General features: G+C 52.1%; 1 protein-coding gene and 1 long non-coding RNA gene across 4 annotated transcripts in view; one reads left to right on the forward strand and one right to left on the reverse strand.

Moving 5' to 3' along the window:
• FARS2 (phenylalanyl-tRNA synthetase 2, mitochondrial) overlaps positions 1–21,469 on the forward strand; it is a 311,692-nt gene that overhangs the window by 273,134 nt on the left and 17,089 nt on the right. The gene's annotated exons all lie outside the window — the stretch shown is intronic.
• On the reverse strand, positions 17,475–19,794 carry LOC129645395 (uncharacterized). Its single transcript, XR_008711306.1, has 3 exons — positions 19,595–19,794; positions 18,480–18,938; positions 17,475–17,621 (listed from the first exon to the last, which is right to left on the reverse strand). It is a non-coding gene; the product is annotated as an uncharacterized LOC129645395 (long non-coding RNA).

Genomic DNA, 21,469 nt, shown 5'->3' on the forward strand with positions numbered 1-21,469 from the left:
GACCAGGGATCAAACCTCAGCCCACGGTGGTGAGAGCTCCGATTCGTAATCACTGGGCCTCCAGGGAGTTCCCGGTTTACACTTTTTTCAAATCTCTTTCGTGTCCCTGCCTTAGTAGAGAGAGCTGGCTTCTTGTATCAGCTTCTGTGTTCAGTCTGGTGCTCTCACTTGTTTTGGCTGAAGTATATGGAGGATTCGACTTTGCCACAGATACACTATTGAAAAAGAGAGATGTGTTTTAATCTCCTTTGGATTGTCTTCTTTGATATTACGCCAAAAGTCAACAATGGTAGTTCCTTAAAAGTGAGCTGCACGAGGGATCTGAAACCCTGTCGATGAACTTCTTTGTTAGTTACGTTAAAACCCGTCGGTCCATCTCACAGCCTAATGGATCTTTCACACATGCATGCTTTTTTGACACTTATGAGAGGCACTTGGAAAATATCAGTTCACTGAGTTATGCAGCTGCTTCCAAGTTGACACCTTTCATTATCCAAGATCAAAAAACATCACATTCACTAATATCACCACAAATCTCGTCAGAAACATCTTAAGTGTTGGGAGGCATTGGCAGAAATAAGTTATCCAAAATTCAGATTTTCAGTTGAAAGCTTGCAGTTTATCTTTGGCAAAAAAAAAAAAAAAAAAAAAAAAAACCACTGTCAGTTCTTGAAGCAGCAAGCTCGCTGTGTTCATTTTCTGAGAAAATCCCACCATCATCTGTCTGCAGTTCTCTCACCTGAAATTGCTTTTCCAGGAAGAAAAGTGCCTACAGCTCAGTCACAGAACTGCTTTTCCTTGAGACGACCCTTGTGCATCAGCATGTAGCAGGAATGCTCCGTGTCCCTGAACAGTTGCACAGAGTACACAAGCCTGGTGTGCCCTGGAGGGAAAAAGTCAGTAAAGGTGAAGCTTCAGTGGAACCAGATTGAGGTTTTTCCTGCAAGTGTGAGATGGTGAAACCTTCCATGAACACCAGCATAGTTGATGCCACTCCTGGGATCTGTGCTAAGGCACAAGGAGTCTTCTCCTCGTGTGCCTTTGCACCGATGTTTTAAATGTCTGTACACGGGCTTCCCTGGTAGCCCAGAGCTAAAGAATCCATCTGCCAATGCAAGAGACACAGGTTCGATCCCTGATCTGGGAGGACCCCCCACGCCACAATTAAGACTCTGCACCACAGCAGTTGAGCCTGTGCTCTAGAGCCCAGGAGCCGCAACTACTGAGCTCACGTACCCTATCAGTTCATTTCAGTTCAGTTCCGTCGCTCAGTCGTGTCCGACTCTGCGACCCCATGGCCTGCAGCACACCAGGTCTCCCTGTCCATCACCAACTCCCAGAGTTTACTCAAACTCACGTCCATTGAGTCGGTGATGCCATCCAACCATCTCATCCTCTGTCGTCCCCTTCTCTTCCTCCCCTCAATCTTTATCAGCATCAGGGTCTTTTCAAATGAGTCAGCTCTTCGCATCAGGTGGCCAGAGTATTGTAGTTTCAGCTTTAGCATCAGTCCTCCCAGTGAATATTCAGGACTGATTTCCTTTAAAATGGACTGGTTGGATCTCCTTGCAGTCCAAGGGACTCTCAAGAGTCTTCTCCAACACCATAGTTCAAAAGCATCAATTCTTTGGCGCTCAGCTTTCTTTATAGTCCAACTCTCACATCCATACATGACTACTGGAAAAAAAAACCATAGCCTTGATTAGACGGACCTTTGTTGGCAAAGTCATGTCTCTGCTTTTTAATATGCTGTCTAGGTTGGTCTTAGCTTTTCTTCCAAGGAGTAAGTGTCTTTTAATTTCATGGCTGCAATCACCATCTGCAGTGATTTTGGAGCCCAAAAAAATAAAGTCTGTCACCATTCCCACTGTTTCCCTATTTATTTGCCATAAAGTGATGGGACCAGATGCCATGATCTTAGTTTTCTGAATGTTAAGCTTTAAGCCAACTTTTTCACTTTCCTCTTTCACTTTCATCAAAAGGCTCTTTTAGTTCTTCGCTGTCTGCCATAAGGGTGGTATCATCTGCATATCTGAGGTTATTGATATTTCTCCCAGCAATCTTGATTCCAGCTTGTGCTTCATCCAGCCCAGCGTTTCTCATGATGTACTCTGCATAGAAGTTAAATAAGCAGGGTGACAATATACAGCCTTGACGTACTCCTTTCCCTATTTGGAACTGGTCTGTTGTTCCATGTCCAGTTCTAACCATTGCTTCCTGACCTGCATACAGGTTTCTCAAGAGGCAGGTCAGGTGGTCTGGTATCCCATCTCTTTCAGAATTTTCCACAGTTTATTGTGATCCACACAGTCAAAGGCTCTGGCATAGTCAATAAAGCAGAAGTAGATGTTTTTTTTTTTGAAACTCTTGCTTTTTGATGATCCAGCAGATGTTGGCGATTTGATGTCTGGTTCCTCTGCCTTTTCTAAAACCAGCTTGAACATCTGGAAGTTCACGGTTCACATACTGCTGAAGCCTGGCTTGGAGAATTTTGAGCATTACTTTACTAGCGTGTGAGATGAGTGCAATCGTGTGGTAGTTTGAGCATTTTTTGGCATTGCCTTTCTTTGGGATTGGCATGAAAACTGATCTTTTCCAGTCCTGTGGCCACTGCTGAGTTTTCCAGATTTGCTGGCATATTGAGTGCAGCACTTTCACAGCATCATCTTTCAGGATTTGAAATAGCTCAACTGGAATTCCATCAACTCCACTAGCTTTGTTCATGGTGATGCTTCCTAAGGCCTACTTGACTTCACATTGCAGGATGTCTGGCTCTAGGTGAGTGATCATACCATCGTGATTATCATGTGCCCTATAGACCCATGCTTCACAACAAGAGAAGCCCCCGAATTGAGAACCTCGTACATCGAACTAGAGAGTAGCCCGAACAGCAACGAAGACCCAGCACAGCCAAAAATAAATAAATAATAAATGTCAACACGGTATAAAGCACACGGAAAGTCTTATATAGTGAAAGTGCTTTTATTTTTGTCCTTATGAACTCCTGAAAGAGTCTCAGGGACCCCCAGAGTCTGCACCAGATACACAGCCAACCTCTGCAAGGCCTTTTTTTCGTGGAGGAGGAAGACAGATAATAAACCCCAAATGCAGGTCACGCTGTCACCAGCAAAAAGCAGGGCTGTGTGACAGAGGGGCTAGTTTAGGTCGGATGATTACAAGAGGCTTCTCAGAGAAGGTAACTTTTGGCTGAAACTTCCAGCAGGCAGAGTGGGACAGGCAGCTCAGCCTCCAAGGCCAGAATGTTCAAGAGGCAGAGGACCCAGGTGCTGAGCATAGGAGTTCATCTGGGGAGGGGGTGGTTAGGAAGACAGTCAAGGTGTCCCACCGGATTGGGGCTTAGAAACCAAGGTGAGGAGTAGGACTGTCTCCTTGGGTCAGTGAGGACTCAGAGCCCACGGAGCCCACGGGCAAGGTGATGGCCCCCTACCGCCCCCAGGAGGTTGGGTCTTCACCCGTGGGTGAATACAGCTGGATTTGAAGTCCTAACGCTAAGCCTAGCTGTAAAACTCTGAACGTGAGTGGAAAAAGTCCCACAGATTACACACAGTGTGATCCTGTTTGTAAAGGGAAAAATCGCTTCTAACAGTATTACAGTTTGTGATAAGGCCGCCTGAAAAGGAAGCCGCGGGACAAGAGACCTCAGCACTGGGTCAGGAGGGCCGCTTGGGGGGGTCCACCTGGAGACGTGGGTGCTCGTCAGGGTCCCGGCTCTGACCTTGAGTGGTGGGGTCCTGGGTGTTTACGGATCTTATCTCATTGGTGATGGTGGCGGTTCAGTCACTCACTCACGTCCGACTCTTTGCCACCCCATGGACTGTAACCTGCCAGGCTCCTCTGTCTATGGGATTTCCCAGGTTCGGTTCAGTTAAGTTCATTTGCTCAGTCATATCCGACTCTTTGTGACCCCATGGACTGCAGCATGCCAGGCTTCCCTGTTCATCACCAACTCCCAGAACTTGCGCAAGCTCATGTCCATCGTATTGGTGATGCCATCTAACCATCTCATCCTCTGTCATCCCCTTCTCCTCCTGCCTTCAATCTTTCCCAACATCAGTGTCTTTTCCAATGAGTCAGGTCTTCACAGCAGATGGTCAAAGGATTGGTATCTTGGTCTTAATTAAGTATCTTAATCTTCCCAGGTTAAGGGCAGATAAGTAAGAGAAAGCAGGCAGCCATGGGTGGACCCTTCATAAGAGTGTGTCATGGATCCGTGGAGCCATGGATCACGGCTGACCTGGGTGTGTACACCCGGGGTTTGACATAAAAGAAAGATGAATGTGGAGAAGAAACACGTCGGACACCTCTTTCCTTTCTTAACAAACAAAAGACAGCGCTTTGAGCTCTGACGACAGATGTGCAGAAATGAACACAGCATCTGGCTAAGAGCGCGAGTTCTGGGCTGAGGCCACCTGGATTCCACCCCTTGCTTTGTGCCAGCCAGGCACACACCGCCAACCCTCCAGACCTCGTTGGGGTCTGCATCCACAACACGGGCCGAGGGCAGAATCCCTCTCTTAGACTCGCTATGGAGGTGGGATAGAACAACGGCGGAAGTGCTGGTTCCCAGGCTCCTGGTCATCTGCAAAGGGCGCACGAAAATTCCCTTTCCTGTAAATTCTCCCCGTTCCTTTCCTTTTGTTCTTTATGTAGCTGGGGGAAACCAAGAATGAAGCAGGTTTGTTTTTTTGTTTTGTTTTTTGAGGAAAAGGTTGTTGAATCTATTCTTAAGAATGTTTGAATTAAATTCTCTTTGCCTGAGGTGATATTTTTATCTTATTGTTCTTTGAACAAGCAGTAAAAAAAAAAAAAAAATATATATATATATATATATATATATATACACACACACACACACACACACATATATATATATGAAATTGGGAAGCTGCATGCTTTCTTCCTGAAAAGAGGCTTCGGGCTTTGGGCCAAGATGTGGCTTGAAACAAATTTTAGCAGCAGCCGCAGCAGCAGGCGGTCTCAGTGGTGAGGGGCCCAGGCCCCGGCGCAGCTGGGAGCCGGCAGAGGCGGGCGGGGTGGGAGGCCCGGGAGACCGTGCCAGGCTGCCCTGTTGAATTTCATGGGTCTTCTGCTACTGCACGACCTCAGTTCTTCCATAGGAGCTTTGAATCTGCCCAACCAGGCGGCTTGCAGAACTAAGACCCTCCTGTAAGGAAGGGGTTGGTGCAGGGCTGAGAGCCACCAGAGACCAGGGTGGCCCCAGCACCCCCAACCCGGAGCACCCTGGAGCCACCTCCCAGCATGGCAGTTCATGGGGTAACCATCACCTTGCCCCATCGGGAGGCTCCCCCTGCAGCAGCATTGGTAGGAAGGGCACGAGGGTGGAGTTTAGCAGGCGCTGAGTGGAGGTGATTTGAGAGCAAGAGGCAGGCGGGGAGATGGGCTGTGTATGGAATGGATGAGACGGAGGAATGCCAGGGGACTTCTGTGGGTGGTTTCCATGACGCTGCCAAGGTGGGGCCTAGGTGACTAAAGGGAGGCCTGTCTTACTGGGTGGGCCACGGCCAAGGCAGGGAGGTTTTCTGTTTGTCTTACAAGTTTCCAATGGACTTGAAATGTTCAGAGTCGGGGGTTGGGGGAGCTGAGTGTCTGGGAAGGAAGCTCCTGGAACAGAAAAGCAGGTGAAAGCCAGAGCTAGGGGCGGGGGCATCCCAGGCCGGCACCCGGGGGACAGAGGCTGGGAACAGTGACCCTGGGGCCCTACACCCGGAGTCAGGCAGGTTGAAGGGGACGCATGGGGAGAACAGAGCTTGGCAGGAGGCTGTGTGGGGCCGCACGTGCCAGGCTGACGATCAGAATTGAACCTGATGATCGACAAGAGATGAGAAAAGAGATTGGGGAAGAAAATAAGTTCTGAGTTTTGAAGCACTTATTGGCTCCAGGCAGGGTCTCTCCTCCTGCTGCCCGGGTTCAATCCTGGCTGTCTCCAGGCCTCAGATTCGGCATGTGTCAAACAGGAACAATACTACTACCAACTTGTGAAGATGGGATGAGTTGAGGGGGTGAAGCTCTTGGAACAGTACCTGGCATGTGAAAAAGCACCGTAATCGTGTTCTCCTGTGTTCATCGCGGTCGTGGTCATTATTTTAGGAACACTGATCAGAAGGAAGGGGGGTGAGTTTGAGCTGTGAGGTAACTGTCATAGCAGGGCGGTAGGCCCCCCAGCCTCTCAAGGGCTGGGTCTGCCCCCCCATGCCCCCACCCCCTCCGCCCCCTGTGGCTGCTGTTCCAGGTTCTCACCTCCTCCTCCTCCTCCTCCCCTGCAGTTGAAACACGAATAGAAACTCGGCTTTTGTTTCTTTTTAAAATCTTTCTTAATCCCCACTTGGGTTAATCACCCTGGAACCCCTTAGTCAAAGTGTAGAATGGGTATGTGCGCGTGGACTTGGGGAAGGAGTTTCAGGCGTCCCCACCCAAGCCAGCAGGCCCCGTGCTGGGGATGCCTCGTTGAGGGGTGGAGCCCACCACTTAGATGATCACTGTGAAGACGGCAGCAAAAAGGAGGATGTTCAGACAGTCATGTTAAATGAAAGCTGAGGTTGCACACGCCGAACCGTCATTCCCGTAAGACTGTGGGCGCAAATGAGCAAGGGCGGCAGAGAGGGGCAGACGCAGGGCTGCACGCGGATTAAGATGGAGAGTCTGAGCCCACTGTTTTCCTGAATGTTTCTGCGGTTTTAAAATAATGTTTAAAAAGTTTTAAAACAGAATGAGGGAGCTGTTGTTTCCGGAGAGATGAGAGGCCACAAACAGGGTGGGGTGGGGACCTCGACAGTCAAAAGAAAGTCTGGGTCCCCACTGCCCTCTCTTCAGCCGAACACAGCGCCTGCTCTACTCTTGGCACTTCCCGCGCCGGCACTCAGCAGCAGACAGCACTCCCCGGGGACTCCGGCCCTGGCAGAGTGGGCTTCCGGGGTCACTGGACACGGGATGAACATGCCGCATCCTCAGACTGTCTCAGTGATGGGCACAGTTAAACAAACATGATGCCCGTTCCAGCTCTGTCTCCCACTGTCACGTGCGGATGGCGTGGCCTGGGGCAAGACTCTCAGCCTTCTTGAGCCTCACTTTTACCATCTGGAAAACGGGATTACTATTACCTTGGTTGGCGGACTGTTGTAGAAGGAAAAGCACGAGTCCGGCGCTCGGCACCCAGGAAGTTGCTCGTAAACGCAGGGGCTGCTGCCTCTGCGGCGGCGGGCGGTGGGGCTGTGTTCTCCATCGTGGGTTTCTCTGGACAGAGCCAGCATCCCGGGGTCAGCTCCCCGGCCGCCACCCCCAGGGCTTAGACTCGTTCCTCTGCCAGGGGCTCTCTCTCCCCCCGGTCCCTAGAATGTTTTATTTGTACCTGTTTCACCGCGGTCGTGGTGTCATTTGTATTCATTATCCCTTTGCAGAGGTAATGGCGCAGTACTGAGCGGCCAGAATGAAATAAAGACCAGGTCAGGGACTGTCTGTCTAAAGGCCGGAGATGCTACCCTGGGGGTTTCGGGTGGCGAAGAAAGTGCACTCAGGGACCTTCTGGAGTCAGGCTCTGTGGCGTGGGCTGCAGCCAAGTCTGGAGCAGGCAGTGCAGGGCATCATCTGGAAAGAGGGGGGCCTCCCCGTGTCTCTCACCTCATCCTTCCTCTGTGGTCCCCGGCTCCACGTGGGTGAAGGCGAGCCAGTTGTCCGTGTGATCAGAACATGGCTCTGAACAGGCTGAAGCGCTCAGCCGCCCGCTTCGTCCCTGCTTGTGTGTGATGCTCGAGGCCCTGCGTCCTCAGCACTGGGACGTGTTGTACAGGGGGGCGCCCAGAGAGGGTGATTCTCAGTGAGCTTTGCCGGTCTGTCTGCCCAAGCAGAGAGAAAGGCATCAGGTGGGTGGAGTGCCCAAGGGGCCCCATGGCGGGCCAAATCCCGCTCAGAGCTTAGCTCACCCTGGGCGCTTAACGGATGCTGAGTAACTGGAAGTGGGAGGTGGGTGAGCGGTGGGCTCATGGGCCGTGATGAGCTGATGGGGCCCTCGGACGTTCGCACGCTGGTCATTGAAGTTTCATCAGCAGCGCCTGCCTCCTGAGCGGTAGGAGGAGTTGCCAGCCACAGGGGAGGCTTCATGAGGAACATCAATAGAGGAATCATGCCTGGCCTGCAGTTCCGCCCAGGAATCCGGGTTTGTTTCAATGTCTCAGAGGCAGAGATGTCCTAGTATCGCCTGCTGATGTGCTTAAAGGGACCCGGCGCTTTCACACCGTGGCGTTTGGAGGGGAATGTGGATTTTAGAGCACGACAGCTTTATTGGATTGTTTGCTTGCTTTTTTTTTTCTTCCATGCCTATTTTTGAGGCAAGGTTTGCTAAAGCTGCAATGACTGTTTATTCATGCCGGGGAGGGAAGAATAATTTTGCTCATCTAGAAAGGATGCCTTCTTCAAAATGATTTTTTGCTGTTGGCAAAGCTGAGACTGTGCTCACATGATTCTATGCCTGCAGTAAAGTGACAGGAAAAACAGCGTGCGCCATGGGCAGCCGCAGCTGGCAGAGAGGTGGCTGCAGTCGGAAAGCACGGCCTGGACCGAGGGGAGGCCCAACCGCGGGAAGGATACGGAGGCTTGGTGTCAAGTCCTGGTTCCGAGCTCCCTGTGGTTGGGTTTCCCCAGGAGATACCAGGTGCTTGCCCCCCGGGAGCTGTGCTTTTTGGTAGGATTTTCCACTCCCTGTGGCTGCCCCTGGCTGCCATCTGGGGCCGCAGCTTCGTAGGGGTTCTGAGCCTGCTGTGCTGAAGCTGTCCCACGCAGAACCTCCCTGAGCCCAGCTGGGCTCACCACCTCTCTCCCTACTGACTTCCTAAGGCGGTTCAAGGGCCCCTAGTCTGTAGCACCAGGCGGCATGCTTCTGCCAGCACCCAGCCAGCACCCAGCCCGAGCCCCACAGGGAGCTGGCAGTGGGCACGACAGCTCTCAGGTCCACACTGCCCACTAGCGCTGCGGACGGCAGTGACTCCTATGTCTCACAGCTCAGCTGCAAAGGGCACTTAAACAAAGCGAGCCTGAGGTCCCAGGCGGCATCAGTCGCTGCGGGGACGGGTGGGCCTGTGCGGCCGGGGGTGGACTTGGTCTGCGGGCATGTACCTACTCGGCTTCCTCTCGCGAATGGCCTGTGAGGGTGAGCATGGGCCCCCCAGAGCCCCGCTATCCCAGGCCCTCCCAAGGGCAGGGCAGGGGGCCAGGCTGCCTGAGCCCCTGTGGAGCCCACCAAGCTCCAGCCTGGGCCGGAGGGCTCCCTGAGCCCGGCCCCAGGGCTGGGCCTGGACGTGGCAGAGAGCGGGGGTGGACGAGGAAGCGAGCGGGGGCGTCTCAGGACTCAAGGCGGGCAGGCGGGGGAGGGGCGCGCTCTCAGCAGAGACGGTTGTTCGGAAAAGGCAACACACATCCGATGCTTGGTGTTTCCAAAGCTGATGTCTGTGCTCATTCTTTTTCTCCTTGGAACGTTTTGGGATCTCCCACGGTGCTTGGGTTCATGTGGGTTCGGAGCCCTGCTCTTCCTCCGGGGTCGGGGGCCTGGGTCCCTTAGCAGGGGCTCCTGTCCTCACTCTTCTAAGCACCAGGCTTCCCCGTTTTCGTCTGCTTGTTTTTGAAGCATAAGTGTCCAAGGATGAAATGACTCACTGAATTCCTTCTCTTCCTCTCAAAACACCTGCCCGTTTCCCAAGGCACTGACTTTGGTCAGCCTAAAGCCAGTCTTCTCAGCCTCAGAGGTGCTGACATTTAGACCAGATCATTCTTTACTGTGGGGCTGGCTGGTGCTCTGGAGGGTGTCCACCCACTAGGTGCCAGGGACATTGCACACTGCCTCCCACCAGGCTGTGACAGGCTGCAGCATCTGCAGATGCATTCCCCCGGTAGGAACCACTGCCCGCCCCCACCCCCGGAACCGTGGCAGGGCAGCCCCCTCCCCTTTCCAACAGGAGCGTCATTCTTGGCTCTTAGATCTGCATGTTGCTTTTTCACTGGTTCACCTGCCCAGGGCGACGTGGGAGCAGGTGAGGGCTTGGGGGACGGGGAGGCGAGGGGCCCAGGAAGCAGCAGGTCAGAGACGGTGAGATTCCTAGAGCGCAGCATCCCGGAGGCTGAGAGACAGGAGCGAGTGTCAGGGCGGAAGGTGGGTGGGCTGTGCCTTCTCAGGCGGGCCTGACAGGCGGGGATGGGGCAGAGGGCGCGTCAGACCAGGGTGGGCGGCCTCGGCGGTCAGGAGCCCAGCCCGGCTTCTCCAGTCTCGGCGAACGGTCCCCTCGTTCCCGGTAACTGACCCCCCTCACCGAGGAGTTAGTCTCTTCATCATGTGTTTATGGTCCCCGAGCTTCACTCAGATCTCGCAGCCCCCGGAGGTAGAGGGGGAAACGGAAGCCCAGCGAGGCTGACTCACTTGCCCCACGTCACACAGCTGCTCCGCGGATCTGGGTCCCTGCAGGGTGGCCCAAGAACACCGCCCTCGCCTGCCCCCGCGGGCTGAGCATGCCCGACGGTCAGCTGACACGCCTGGGGCATTTAAGCAAATCCAGAATGCCAGCCGCCCTTGTGGGACGGAGCACCGCCCAGAGGCCGGGGGCTCCCTGTCCGTGTTCCCTTCCTCCATCCTGCGCCTCCCTCCTCCCCTTTGCAGGCCCCGCCCCCGCCTGCAGCCCCCTCTGTGTTTTATGTATGGATCCCATGTGCGCCCCCTTCACCCCTGCCCTCAGCTCAGTCCTCCCGCACGTAGAGCCTGATTTTAATGACCAGCTTCCCCCGTCCTGCCCTGATCTCCTGCACGTCCGTCCCTCGTGGGTCGTGTTGTGTCGGGGTGGGGTGGGGAGCAGACCGGAAGTGACGTGTACCTGGAGCTCACAGCCCCTTTGCAGTGAAATCCATCCGAGGCCAGGGAGCTTTCGATCCAGGGCGCACTGTTTGGTGTCTGTCTTCTCAGGCATCCTTTCTCATTAATAACTGAAAATCATGAGAATGGGCTTCCCGGGTCCCTCTCGGGCCTCAGCCTTCACTAGTGTGGTGGGGACCTGACCCTTCTCCGGGCCCCAGCGTGACTGATGGCGTCCCAGGTCCTGTGTCCTCTGGGCGGGAGCGGGGCCGGCCCTGCAGACCCTCAGCGACCCCGCTCCTGCCCTCCTCCCGGGGTCCTGCGCCCCCATCCCCGAGATGGGCTGGTGGAGTCCGCCCGTGGAGCGCGTGCGCCTGGGGTTCCAGCCTCACCCACACTCTGCCCTCTGCCCGCTCTGCATGGCTTCTCCACGAGCATCCTTCCAGTCACGTGCTGGACCCGAAGCCACGTAAAGAGCGCAACTCACCAGTCAGCACCGGGTGCCTCGGAGGGCAGGGACCACCCGGAGTTCAGCCCCGAGAGGCACTGGGTGTCGGATGGGTTCCTGCTGGGCCGTGCGAGAGCGGGTACGCGGCCCCTGGTGTCAGGTATCAAGGGCTCGTCTCCCTCCAGCCCACTCCTCCCCTGGTTCCAGCATCAGGTGTACTTGTGTTCAGAAAAGCTTCCAAATTAAAATAAATGAATAAGTGAGTCTCGGGCTGAGAGAGCTTGAGAAGCTGGGGGGAGGAGCGGGCGTTCCTGGAGGCCTGGGGGGGAGGGGAGAGACAGGGCCCCATGGGTCCCCCTTCCCTCCCGCGGGACGACCAGGCCCCTCAGCCCCGTCACCAGTCCCTGGACGGCCCCCAGTGAGTCTCCTCTCTTTTTCTCTCCTTATCTTTGTTCAGAAATACGGCCTTTTTAGACACTTTTTTTTTTTTTTTAAACGAATATTTCAAAGCCTATACCTCCACTCACTGTCCCTTAAATTCAGGTCACTTCTGCAAACGTTTATCAAGTTCCTCCTGTGTGCTGATCCTGGGCTCTGAAGATAAGCCCAGATGGAGGCCCTGCCACCCTCACTGGCGGGGCGGAGGTTGGCAGGACAGACGAGGGACCTTCCAGGTATGGTTGCCCAGCCAGCTGCATACCACACCCTCTAACAGCAAGACAGGGAGCCTGAAAGGTTGGGCCTGGATTCCCTTTTCCCAGGATGAGGTTTTGTGCGATTTTTAACTTATTTGCAGATAATTAACCCTCGGGTCAAAAAATCATACCCTTCTGCCTCTGCAGAGATTGAAATCATATTTTTGAAGAGCAGCGACTACTGCATAGAATTAAAAGCTTCTTGATGAATAATGCTGTCGTTACTGAGGGAGGAACTTGCAGTAGCACTTTCTGTGATGTAATTAAAAAACCAAAAAAGCAGAGATGAATGGAATACCCACCAGTGAAAATGGGATTTGGTTTTCAGCAGAGGAAATTGAAGCTGTGTCGGTCACGTGGGTTCCAGTTTCCAGTCTTAAGTGAGCCCTGACCCATTTCAGATTATAGCAGGGAGATTCATGGCACGTTTTCTTTAACCTTTGTACGACCGTGGCCTAAAAAGTGGGGATGGAGTGTTGTTCCAAAAGCATGGGGTTTTTCCCAGCCACTGACTTTTCTTTCTATGAAGGCCAACCCCGTGGGCCAAGCATCCTCGTAGAACATTCAGTCCACATTTATTCCAAGACTCATCAGCTGGACCTGTGGATTTTATAGTTGATGGATTATACTAAAATGCAGAAAGCCCAACTGATAATAATTGTGTTGAAACAAAAGCTAGAAACATATTGTCAATTTAGCCTCAAGGTTTATTTGTTTACTGTATAAAATGGTAACACACTCCAGTATTCTTGCCTGGGAAATCCCATGGACAGAGGAGCCTGGCAGGCTGCGCATCCATGGGGTCGCAAAGAGTCAGACGTGACTTAGCAGCTAAACAACAAGAGCAAACAGACCCTTGGATGTTTGTGACAGAGATGAGCACAGATCCTTAATTATAAAGCAGCATGAATTCAGCTCTTATTTATTTCAAGCTGTCAAAGCTGCTAGAATCTCCGTCATTCAGTCCAGAGGGGAGTGTTGTCTGAGAGTGATGGTAGTGCAGAAAGATGGAGATCTGTGTGTGAGTCTGTTGCCGCCCAGGTGTCACCTGTGATTGGTCAGGGAACTTCGGTATCACTTATGATTGGTCAGGGAATTTCGGTCAGGTTCCAGGTAGGGTAGGTTTGCAGCTACATCCACACAGTGTACAGATTTGTCAGGAGGCGACAACTCAGGTTCAAGTTTCAATAAAGCGGGTAGTGCACGTAGGCATGCCTAATCATTTCTCTTCCTTCTTACAGATTTTCTGGTATAAGGAGAGCGTATCTGCCCACCTCATGCTCAGCCACTTGGGCATTTGATTTTTCATGGACCGTAATGAGTAAAATTAATAATGAACTCCATGGTACGGGAAAATTTGTTTATGTTTCTTGTATATGAACCTTGTCAAAACAGGCACCAGGCATTCTTAGGAAGACCTAGGATTTATGTCTGATTCCTTATTAAAGTGTAAGAGGAGGCAAAAAAAAGAGTGATGGTAAAATGCACAGCAAAGCAATCCACTGCTGGATTTCTGTGATGTATAAATACAGTAATGTGTACTCCGTCTCTCTCTTCTCGTTCCTGTCTGTACGATTCCCATTGGTACGTGGGCTGTTTCTTCCCTCCCTCCACACTAAGCCCGATGACTCGGGGTGAAGACATTGATTTAAACCCACTCTACTTTCACTTTGCCCTGTGAATTAATGTAAGGAAATGAAATCAAACCTCCTAGCTACCACTCATTAGCAACACAATCAAGCTCTTGTGAAGGAAGATCACATATTCACTAGCTTCTTATAAGGAAACTTGAGCAACCAGAGCCTCTTATATATGCACTGAGAAGCATTCTCCCAGGGATTCTGGAAGGCCATGGAGGAAGCAAGAAATAGAACACACTTCAGAAATAAGATCCTACAGGAAGGAAGACGACTCCCCACCCTTTCTGCAGTAGTGCAAGTGGGAGGTGACGCTGCTTGGCTGTCCTGACCCGCATCCGCAGCTCTCTCATTCTTGGCCTAGCAGTGACCATGCAACCCAGTTCTGACCAATAACAATATGCGGAAGTTTCTGGATGCGGTTTCCAGAAGGCTTTTGCCCAGTATGTCCCTGCGGCCTTTTACTACCCTCCGTCTGCAATGAGGCCTGGGGCGGAGCAGCCACCTTGTGACTGTAACTTGTGAAGGCTGGTGGGGCAGAAGGAAAAGGGGTCCTGACCCCTCGGCTTCCTTGACTGCTCCTTTGGCCTTTGTTGCTGTTCAGTCCCTCAGTCATGTCTGACTCTTTGTGACCCCATGGACTGCAGCACGCCAGGCCTCCCTGTCCTTCACCGTCTCCCGGAGTTTGCTCAAACTCGCGTCCATTGAGTCAGTGATGCCATCCAACCATCTCATCCTCCGTCGCCCCTTCTCCTCCTGCCCTCAATCTTTCCCAGGATCAGGGTCTTTTCCAGTGTCAGCTTTTCATATCAGGTGGCCAAAGTATCGGAGCTTCAGCATCAGTCCTTCTGATGAATATTCAGGATTGACTTCCTTTAGGATGGGCTGGTTTGATTTCCTTACAGTCCAAGGGACTCTCAAGAGTCTTCTCTAGCACCACAGTTCAAAAGCATCAATCCTTTGGCACTCAGCCTTCTCTATGGCCCAGCTCTCACACCCGCACATGACTACTGGAAAGACCATAGCTTTGACCATATATAGACGTTTGTTAGCAAAGCGATGTCTGTGCTTTATAATACACTGTCTAGGTTTGTCCCCTTGCCTTGGGCCTCTGGAAATGTTGAACGCCTTGAAGCCAGGTCAGCTTTTTGTGCAGCATGACGCTGAACTCATCAGAATTGACACAGTTGTGGCTGTGAGCTCTGCAGATACAGAGTATGTTGTTCTGTTGCGAAAAGTCAAAGGAAATGAGATCCTACGTGAGCAGAACAGGATCCTCGAATGTACATTCCTGAAATCTAGGGAGAGCTCAATGAATAAGAAGATGTTCAGAAATTGTCTCAGAATGAATGACACAGAGCAACACATCATTTTTACTTAGAAGTGACGAGGAGAACAGAATCTTTCCTGTTTATCAGATACAAAGTTATCTACATAATCACAAGGAATGTTTTTATTGCCAGAAACATCTAACTTTTTTAAAAGCTTAAAGTGATTTTTTTTATCATTATTTCTGCAAAATGTTTTTATTAAAGGAAACACCATATGGTAACAGCAAGAAGAGTTACTTACAAGTCACGAAGCTAGTCACAGATTCCTTTCCAACAGTTAAATTCAAAATACTCATCACAGGTCCCTGCATTTAGAAAAAAAAAATTTCAAGTTTCAAGACTCCTAAAAGTGTAAAACTTTCATCAGAGTGTTGTGCACTTGTTTTGCTTTTTGTTTTCGGTTCTCATCGTCTAGAATAGATAATACAGTCTTGTGAGACCTAGGGGTCACGTTCTAACATTGAGCAGCCAGTGCGGCATGGGCACTGATAGAGCAGCCATCAGCCACGGCCGCGGGTCAACTGGCCCTCGGTGCAGAGTCTCAGGGCATCAGCCCCGAGGCCTGTGGGACAGTGTGTGGCGCTGACACGTATCTCCATTCTTCTGCCCTGCTCGGGGACCATCGACAACCCAGGCAACCTTGAGCCATCGGAGTCTAACACACTGGGAAGCAGGGCGGGCTGTGCGGCTTCTGGTTCTCTCTCCGTACTAGCTCAGTGTGGTTTTAAGCACTCTGGTGCCTGGATTTAGATGCAGTGAAAGATGGCCTCACCGTAAAAGAGAGCGATAAGACGCGGGCGAGAACCCTCACCTCTAGCTCAGGAATCTCCAATGTTGAGGACGTTAGGGCTCTGCGGTTGTTGGAAAGATCACTGTAATTTATTTTTTATTGAAATATAATTGACTTACAATGTTGCTTCTGTTGTATAACAAAGTGGTTCAGTTGTACACACACACACACACACACACACACACATACCCATATATATATATATATATACTTTTTCATAGTTTTCCACTATGGTTTATCATAGGATATGGAATTTAGTTACCTGTGCTCCACAGAAGGACCTTGTTGCTTATCAGCCTATATGTAATTTGCATCTGCTCATCCCAAAGTCCCAGTCTGCCCTTCCCCACCCCCTCCCCACTGGCAGCCATAAGTCTGTTCTCGTGTCTGTGGAGCTGTTTCTGTGTCGTAGGTAAGTTCATCTGTGTCATAGTTTAGAGTCTACCTGTACGCGATATTGTATGGTATCTATCTTTGCCTGACTCACTGCTCTTAGAATGATAATCTCTAGGTCCATCCAGGGTGCTGCACAGGCCTTTATTCTGTTGAAAGATAGCTATACGATGGCCCCCTGAGGAGCTGAGCAGAGGGTACGGTGTGTGTGCACATGTGTGATGTGTGTGCAGACCAGTGTGAGCACTGCCCGGTCTCCTGCCGAATGATGCCGTCACGAAAACCCGCTCGCCTGTGTCCTCTTTATAGTCACACCCTCTCCTCCACGCACCACCCTGCCCCTTGCCACCACTCATCTCTATATTGCTGCCATTTTTCATCTCTATAATTTTGTCATTTTAAGAATATTACAGGAATGGAATCACTCAGTATATGACCTTTCATGATTGGCTCTTCTCACTCAGCATGATGCCCTTGAGATCTGTGCACAAATCAAAAAAGTAAACACTCAAGAATCCTGACTTCTGGCCCAGCCACTTCCAACTGTGTTTATCCTCTCAACAGCTGTACAGAGTACTCACCTCATCATACAGGTGAAGCCTTGAGGCTTGGACACCGCCCAGCGGCGACCCTGGGGCCCCCACTCCCTCCCTCCCTCGCCCTTCGCCTCCCAGACAGCGGCCTTAAGAACTGACCTCTATCTGGTCGCAGGGACTCCGGGTCCCCAGGTCCCCGGGACATCTCCTCTGTGTCCATTTCTAAACTCAGCCTTGGTTACCATCTTGTTCCTCTGAAGTTTTTGTGTCCATGCGGCCTTGGGAAAGACAACCCCACCTCTTCCAGTTCTAAGATGAAGGAGCCCATGGGAGTGAGCTTTTCCCCAAAGTGTGCCTGGAACTCCAGGTCTGCCAAACCCTGAATCTCCTCCTGGGATCTGTTACCAAGATGCTCACGGAGCGACTGGGCTCCTTTCCCACAGACCCTGGTAGCACAGCTGTTCCCCCCCGCAGTGTGGTCTTTGATCATCACCCACCTCTGCCTTTGTGCCTTCTTCCTGCATTGATGCCTCCCCGGATCTCTCATCCCTTTGATTCTAAACATAGCTTCTAATGAAGAACCAAGTCACTTATTCTAAGGGCCAAGTGGGGAAAAGAGATGGCAGTTCTCAAAAACTGTAGCAGGTCGATTTTTATTTAGTACATTTCACTTGTTCTCATTATATGCCTAACCATCTAAGCATGAAGTCCAGTGAACTTTGCTGGTGGAAGCCTTTGGAAGAGTTGGAGATTTTTTTTTTTTTTTGGTCAGTACAAAGTTTCCTCTTGGTTTTCGTCTGGCAGAATTTTCCTTTGGTTGTTTTGTTTTGTGTCCGGCCTTGTTCAGCTGGTTGAGTGCCTCTTCTTACCCTCCATAACCTTCACCACTTCCTCTTCCCTGCTTGCCTCTCACTTTTTAAGTGTCTGCAAAGAAGAAGATGCGTTTGAGGGTACTGAAAACCAGGAAAAGGGACCTGAGAATAGTATTGTAAACAGGTAAACGTCCTGTCCCACAAAGGTTTCTTGAAACAGAAGCATCACGGTCCATGAAGGAGATGGGGAGAGAAGCTCAGATCCCTTAGAGAGATGGGTCCCAGAGCTACAAAGAGAAATCACGCTTGTGCCTGATGTCCCGCGAGGTGCCTGCAGGTGTGCGTGTGTCTGTGTGTGCTCAGGCTGGGGGTGTGTGTTAGATTACGGGGCGGGAACACGGTATGTGACTCGAGAGACGAGTAGAATCCTGAGTTCGCCGCCCTGTAGGCCGGGTCTAGTCGTCTGAGCTCTGCAGACGCTCCCAGCTATAATGCAGCCTCTTGGGAACCCGAGGGCAGTTCCTCAGCGATCCAGTGTCTTACCCAATAGCCACTTGTGTGCCCTTGAACCTCCCTGTCACTCATCTCTGAAGCTCTCTTGACGGGACCGTCTGATGAGTGGCGATCACCCTGCAAACTGCTCTGCCACATAGGGAACCGTGGAGGCCTCCTTCCATCCATCCCAACCCCGACACCAAAGCCCCCAGCGACGGCCCCTGTGGGGGATGCTGACCACAGGCCCGGGGGGCAGCAGATGGGCCCAAGCTCACGCATCAGCTTTCCTACGGTGGCTGAAAGGCGATGGCCCCTGGTTCTGTTGTGTCTTCGCCACTGTACAAACAGCTTGAATATTGGAAGGTGAAAGCCATGCTGTCTAATGACCCTGTCAAAGTTTCATGGGAGCATTTGATCAGTGACAAACCTCTCTCAGAACAAAACCGTGTTTCTGATGCCGTGGCCGAAAGCTCACCCTTGCTGCGCTGAGGTTGCCTCCGAGTTAGGGAGTTTGGGTCGGAGTCATTGTTGGTAGGTGCCACGGTCTGGAGGAGCTGGAAGAGGGGGTGAGTGGAGGCTGAGAAAGCGGCTTCTGAAATCATGCTGAGCCTGAAGCCGGCCGTCTCCCTCTCCTTTGAGGAAGTGAAAAACCAATGTATTTATCAGGAAGCATTGAATAAATATCTGTCATGTAGGCCACTGCCAGCGATAGTGGACTCCGTTCCTCGAGGGCTGATCCCTGCTGGGAGCGTCCCGTGTATGCGCGCATCTCTCCTCGCCATCCTGCCACGCTTACGTCTGGGCACTGAGCCCAGCCGGCTGCTCTCAGCTGCTGACGGCCGTTTCATCTCTTCCTTCTGACCAGTCAGCTCCCGGCACCAAAAGTGGCAGGGAGCAGCTTCACGTGGGCAGTGGCCCACCTGGGGCCCGCGACCTGTAGTGGAGGGTGGGAGGCAGCGGAAGGGACACTCCTGAGGGACACCCCAGACCATGCTTTCCTGGCCTGGGGACCGCAGTCTGGGGCTGAGGGAAGAGCAGGGCTGAGCAAGAGGCAGAGGAACCAGACTGGCTAAGGCCAGCCCTCTGGCCCGCCCCACTCTTACCAGGACAGCCTGACCCCGCGCTTGCTGTGTGCTCTGAGTCCCTTTGCCCTGGGGACTGTGGTCCTCATGGCCAGCCCTGTGCTGGCAGGCTGGACCCGTGTGGCACTGAGTCAACATGACAACCGTGCTCTGCGAGAGCCACTCTTAAAGTCTCTGTCAACAGGTGAGATGCACAGGCTTTGGGGGCTTAAGTAGCTTCACCAGGGCACGTGGCCACGAAGTGGCAGAACTTGGATGCAAACCTGGTTCTGTCTGAGTCCTAAGCCTCCTCTCCTTCCCAGGGGTCCCCATCCGCTCCCACCTCCCGATGGGCTTTCTGTTGGAAAGATGCTCCCTTTTCCAGGGGCGAGAGGAACCTCTCCATTTCCATGCTGTGCTCAGCGTGGGCACTCAGTGACTCCTCCAGAGGTGGCCCCAGGAGTTCCAGGCAGGTGCTGTGATTTCTGCACAGAACCCTCTAGATGGGCAGCACATGAAAACGCTTTACCTTTTTATTGCTAAATCAAGACACGTGCAGAAAAGTGTGGACCACACAGATGTACAGTATGATGAATAGTCGTAAGGAGACCATCCCAGTTGGGATCTGTCTGGATCTGGTCATTAAACATTGGTGGTGGTGATGATGTTCAGTCACTAAGTCGTGTCTGACTTTCTGCAACCCCATGGACTGTAGCATGCCAGGCTCCTCTGTCCACTCTCTCCCAGAGTTGGCTCAGGATCATGTCCATTGTGTCCGTGATGCCATCCAACCGTCTCATCCTCTGCCGCCGCTGTCTCCTTTTGCCTTCAAGCGCTGGTGACAAAGAACTGGTCATGGTGATCTTGGTCATTCTCCCCGGCCTAGTCACTCCGTTACCTTCATCTGCAGCGTCTGGCACTCTTCAGGAAAAGCAGTGGTGTTTATGTCATGATCTGTAACGTTTATGCCACAATTAACACCCACAAATAGACCCACAAGATGGTATCCTAGAACAGAGCCGTTAAAAAAAAAAATAAAACAAAGTTCTGAATCAAGGCAACAGTGATGATGAAGTTATTATTAGCCCTGTTCTACATTCTAGCTCATGTGATGCCAAATTCTTAGGGGAAAAAATGGCCTCCCCAGCGATTTCCTGGAAATCCTAAGTTAGGAGCGGGTCCAGGGCTCTTGGGGCCGTGAGATGACTGCTCCCCTGCCAGCCTCGCCCCGCGCCCTTTTCCCTTCCGTCGGGAAGGGATGAGCCTTTCCTTTGAGAGCAGACGTGCTCACGTCTGCGGCAGGAGATCTTATGTAGACGTGCTCCACTGTGTGTGCCTGTGGTTTAATGGTCTCTCTTACTTTTCAGCAGACATCCCGCCTAGATAAATACCAGTTTCTATTTGTGTATATCTCTTGTAATTGATTCTTTATTAGCTTTTCTCAAAGACAGTGGAATAAAAAGACCTGTTTGAAGAAAGCACAGAATGTCCATCGCTGCCATAAGAGAAGAAATAAATCAAGGGGTCTTTTATACCAAAGGGAGCCCTCTATGACCCTGTGTGGTGGAGTCAGAGGGGAACCCTGGGAGCGGCTCACCCTTGAAAGGAGCCCTGAAGCCTGTGATGTGGCCCAGGCTCCAGCTGGCCTGCCCTGCAATTAGGAGCAGATCCGTCAGGATGTGTGTCTCCGGTTCAGATGTTAACCCTTACTTCGTCTTCAGTTTAAAAAGACAAAAAAAAGAAATGTCTTTCAGCTCTGATGAGTGCTTTCATTATTTTAATTACTATGTAATCTGTAATATTTGCTGTTTAAACTCCCAGGCAGCCAGCGGGTAGTTGTCTGTTTCACTGCGGAGGGCAGCCCAGAGCCGAGCAGGCTTTCTTCTAGAAGTCAGGCCCACCCTTGCAGCAGAGACAATGGCACCACCGAGGGAACACACACACACACACACGCATGCACACACATGCACGCACGCACTCGTCTTCCACACCAGTGGTATCCGGTTTCTATTTGACCGCGCGGGTCCCTGTCTGCCCGCCGGCCATCCATGCACACTTGGTGCGGTTCCAGACGGCGGCTTTCTGGGTCCTGGGCGTGAATTCCAGCCACTCAGAGTCCCCAGCCAAGGAAGGTGCGTGGCCCAGCACTCTTAATTTTTTCAAACCAGAGCTCTTTGAGGACAGCACTGAGTCAGGCCGGGTCTTCAGGGAAGGGCTCCGGCCTCGAGGCTGCAGCCTGACTTGGCTGGTGGGGCTGGGGCGTGGTCAGGAGGCTGCGGGCCTCCGCCCCCAGGGCATCTGCTGTCTGCCATTCGGCAAGTGTCTGCTGAGCTGCTGCTACGGACCAAGCATCATACCGGTGCCGGCACTCGGCAAGGAACCCGGCCCTGTGGGGGCACCGGGG

This window comes from Bubalus kerabau, chromosome 3 (assembly GCF_029407905.1).
Source record: "Bubalus kerabau isolate K-KA32 ecotype Philippines breed swamp buffalo chromosome 3, PCC_UOA_SB_1v2, whole genome shotgun sequence".
Taxonomy (NCBI): Eukaryota; Metazoa; Chordata; class Mammalia; order Artiodactyla; family Bovidae; genus Bubalus; species Bubalus kerabau.